The sequence below is a fragment of the Tigriopus californicus genome, chromosome 11 (assembly GCF_007210705.1).
Source record: "Tigriopus californicus strain San Diego chromosome 11, Tcal_SD_v2.1, whole genome shotgun sequence".
NCBI lineage: Eukaryota > Metazoa > Arthropoda > Copepoda > Harpacticoida > Harpacticidae > Tigriopus > Tigriopus californicus.
In genome coordinates, this window is record NC_081450.1 from 12,910,424 (window position 1) to 12,914,732 (window position 4,309).

Below are 4,309 nucleotides of genomic sequence, written 5' to 3' on the forward strand. Positions count from 1 at the left end.
GTTACTTCAAGCAATTGCTTCTCGGCGTAGTTCAACGGCTCTCTTTGGATGGCAAATCAATCGGTTCAAATTGAATCGTCGTGGAATGTGTTTCGGTTTTGAAGCCGTTTCAAGGCATGATTAGCCAATTCACGGGGGCTTCCAAAGGGCCTGGGCACAAGGGTGCTCTTGATTCACGGTTCCAACGATCAGTTTCTGCTTTCATCGAATGTTATTGGACTTGGCGGCATTGGAAATCAAAGTCGATCCATTGCTGATCACCAGCGTGAGTACCCATATATCTAGGTTGGGCAAAAAAGTCATTTGCCTACTAGCATTGGGGGCAACGATTGGACCTCCTGTTTGAACTAATGAGCATAAATATTTACGTCAGGCAACTTTAAAGCAGTCGTCGGTCCATTCCTCGCCCACTGTCAGATCTGCAGACTCAAGTCGATACGAGTCTCCACGATCCGGCCATCATTATGAGGCCAAACATTTATACAAGCGCCATTCCCAAGACAAGATGAGACGAGGAAGAGGAAAAGAATCCGGGGGGAAACATGCTCTGCCATGGATTCTATATGCCCCAGTTCGACTTGATCCATGACATATCGGCCAATACTCTCGTTCCAACTCCATATCCCGAGCGTTTCCTGTATGCAACTGATCCGAGAGTCAATGAGTGAATTCACGGAGGAAACCAGACTTGTACCGAGTTGAATTACCGACCCCACGTGACTTCGTCCCATGCCTCCTCTGGGCTGGATTTGAATTCTAGCCCAGTTGTCACCTTGTAAAATTCCCATTATACATTATTAGAGAGACAAATGTGTTTATTCATGAGGCGACATTGACCCAAAGCTGCCGCCCCAGCCACCCTGGTCCTCATCATCAAAGCGAGATCTTGGTGGGAATGACCTTAAATCACACGGCAGGATCTCCTCTCTTTTCACTTTTATGTCCGTTGAGATTACTCTGATGACCGCTGAGACCTTTTCAAGGTGTCTGCCTGACTGAAGCTATGTTGAAGCGCATGTATGGCTGGTCATGGAACTCTAGCTCTTCAAAGGATTGGCGTTTGGCCCATTGGTTGGTGGAGGACGTCATTCTACCTGAGGTCAAGTTGACGTTCTTCTGAATCAATAACGCAAAGAACTGTTCAAAACTACAGGAGGAAATTGGGTAATTGTGATTATTAAAATGGCATGTGACAATTGTTAGAATATCAAAATCATACCAATCCAGGTTGAGGGATAGCCACGTGTTCCGAAACATCCCTCTCTTTTAGATTGTCTCGATTTCGTTTACATGTCAGATAACAAAGAATTTTCAATTGGTCGTCAAGCTCGTCCAGATGCCAGTTTTACGAATGGCGCCTTGGTTGTCAATCGTAATAGAAATTGCCCAAGATTCAATTTTCACATTGGTCCAGCACGACACATAATAAAGACGAGCTTGCGGATAGAAAATTGGGGGTTGTTACGGTTAGTGTTAGGAGTCCAAAAGATTATCCCATAGTGTTTTAAGTAGCAAGATTTACTATACGTATGTAATGAATGCATTTTGGTTATCTCAAATCTTGCATTCAATTCCATGTTTCTGTAATGCAAACATAAACAATAAATGCCATAGATATTAGCTCATCCAAGATGACCAATTCGGAATCTGATTTGAAACAGGTGGGCAAGCAATTTTATCTGAGGCCAATTTTTCGCATCAGACGTGATTCACGTGGACTTTTCTAATCATTTAATTCTCTAGATGAATGAGGCTTTTTTTTCACTCAGCCGTGGTAAAAGAGTGATTTTATGCTCAATGCTAAGTTGACATGGATACAAAATGAACCTTAGATTGCCAGATATTGACTGTTGACACAATTTTGTGACAATCAATTGGAGCCATAGTCCATTTCATTTTCCTCTCCCTCCTCTCAAACAAACGTAGAAACACAAGAATACGCTCTAAGATGTCTGGCTTTAACAAGGTATTCTTCGCTGAAGATCTTATTGCTGATCTATTCAAAAACAGTAAATACATCACCCACCCTTCTGAGGTGCTTTTCAGTTCCCATAAGGGTAAAATTACAGACACTATTGACATTCAAATAGGGATAAACAGAGAGCTTTATGTTCTTTACTTTTAGCATAGCAGTGCCTTTTCATCATCTTTTTTAATTAGATTGTGCTAAAAAGCTAAAAGAAAGTTGAGCAAAAGTGATGATTTCAAAGCCAGTCACCCAAAACCTGTGAACCAGTGCTTTTCCTAAAACTATGTTTTTGGAAATGATGATTGTAAAAGTACTGGTGCGTTCCCAAACATATGGCATACAACTGCCTGTCTAATTCTTAATTACATATCATAATTGTTCGTAATGTTACTCATAGAGAATTGGAAGCGTGTCCCAGAAGAGTTGTTGGCTTATTCATTGGGTCCTGGTACTTGGACAATACCCTGTTCATTTAGTAGTCTCTTGATAAAGTTGTGCATCTTTGAGGGCATTTTCTCGTTTTTACGTTTGTTTGACTCGCCTGGACGAAGCAAGGGCGCTTCTTCCGCTCAATAAAAAGGACTATTGATTGCTCCGTTTTATCCAGCCAACGCAGTGCAAGAACATCTTACCTTATAATAATCAGCAATTCCATGGATGTCAATGTGCTAAAAGGTGCTTCTGATTGATTCCTACTTCAGGGGCATTGTTCGTATACCATCTAGTCAGACTCGATCTTCCTTTCAAAAAGGGAAAGGAGAGAGATGAGTCGTAAGTCAATCAAAAGATGGAGTGTCACAGGTTCACTCAACTCTGGTTCAGCCAATCAGAAGTAAGGTACCAATCTCAACCCTTTTAAAGAGCTCAAACAAAATGCCACGCCCAACAGCCGAAAGACGTTATTTCTACTCAACATGTCCGCTCGAATCTCGCATTGTACATCCGATCCTTACAGAAAACGAGCATGATTGCCCAACTTCAAAAACCTGACGCGTTAACGTGCCTGGGTGGTTCATGAAATGGGTTACTAACGAGTGTCCAAAATGCTTGGGCAAAGAACTAACAAACATATGGTCAACAATCAAATAATTTACCAACTAAAATGTTACTAATAATTTGTTAGTCAGAAAGTACCAAAAATTAGTTGTGATTCGCCCTTTGTACTCCTTGGGAAATATGTTGTTGAAACTTGTATGACCGACATCTCCAAGAAGTGAGACCCGATTTGAAACTCTTCATGATTTCTTTGTTCATGTTTCCTATTTTACAATCTCTCCAGGATTCAATGATTATCTTGGTACTGAATGAACCGCAATTGGGATGGCAGATTCTGGGACTACTCCTCGCTCGTTGTAAAGCTTGCGCCACTCGATCATCGAGTCGCTCTTGGGCAGCCCAAATTTCCATCGCGTGACCGTCTTTCGTGAGAATTCCATTACAACGCTAATATACACATCTGTGGAGTGCACGTTGAGCTGCTACAAATCTTAGTCTGGTTGGCCTTGAGGGCTTTTAGGTGGGCTGTTAATTACAGAATAATATTCGCCATCCAAACGGTTTTCATGAGCTTTAGCTGCCGTTCATAGTTCATGTTGATTGAAGACCTTATACTAGTTGGTGTGCAAGACAAATGAGCGTGAAGCGCAATAAAACTTCATCATTTACAAATGAAATAATGATGGTTTTGTGGCCAATGTCTTTCCTTTTGGTGAGTGTACAAACCGCTCTGGGAACTGGGTCAATGTTATCTCAGGTTCGTTCATTCATCATGAGTGGTTCGTCCAATTGACAATCGAACCGTGGAAGGTGATGATGTCCACGCTGATTTTGGACTCGATACATATTGGATGATTGGGAATCAACGATCATGTTGTTTGTGGTTAGTCCTTGGCGTTGTCGTCGTGGTCGTTGTCCTAAATGTCTGTAATTGCTTGATAGCAGATGTAAAATGAGGTCTCTTTCTCCTGGATTTATTTGTTCAGAGGGTTGGTTTATCTCTTTATGGCTTTACAAGGCTCTTGATGGGCTGTATTTATGAGATCTGCACCTTCTACAAACCAGTCAACCTAGTGCTGTAGAGCTTGGATTTGTAGTCTGGAAGGTATGGCAAGTCAGGCAGGCTATTCTTTCCTAACAGTCGCCAGCACAATGAACTCAATGAAGCGAGTGAAGAGCTCAAACATGCAATCACAATTCACAAGACCCACTGAAGATTTGGATTCGTTCAGACTAATCTTAATTACTCGTACCACTCTTTTCACTTGACGTTATTTCAGTAGCGATCTGACATTCTTTTGCAATTTCACAATACCTTGGCATAGTCGCCTTATTAAACGAGTC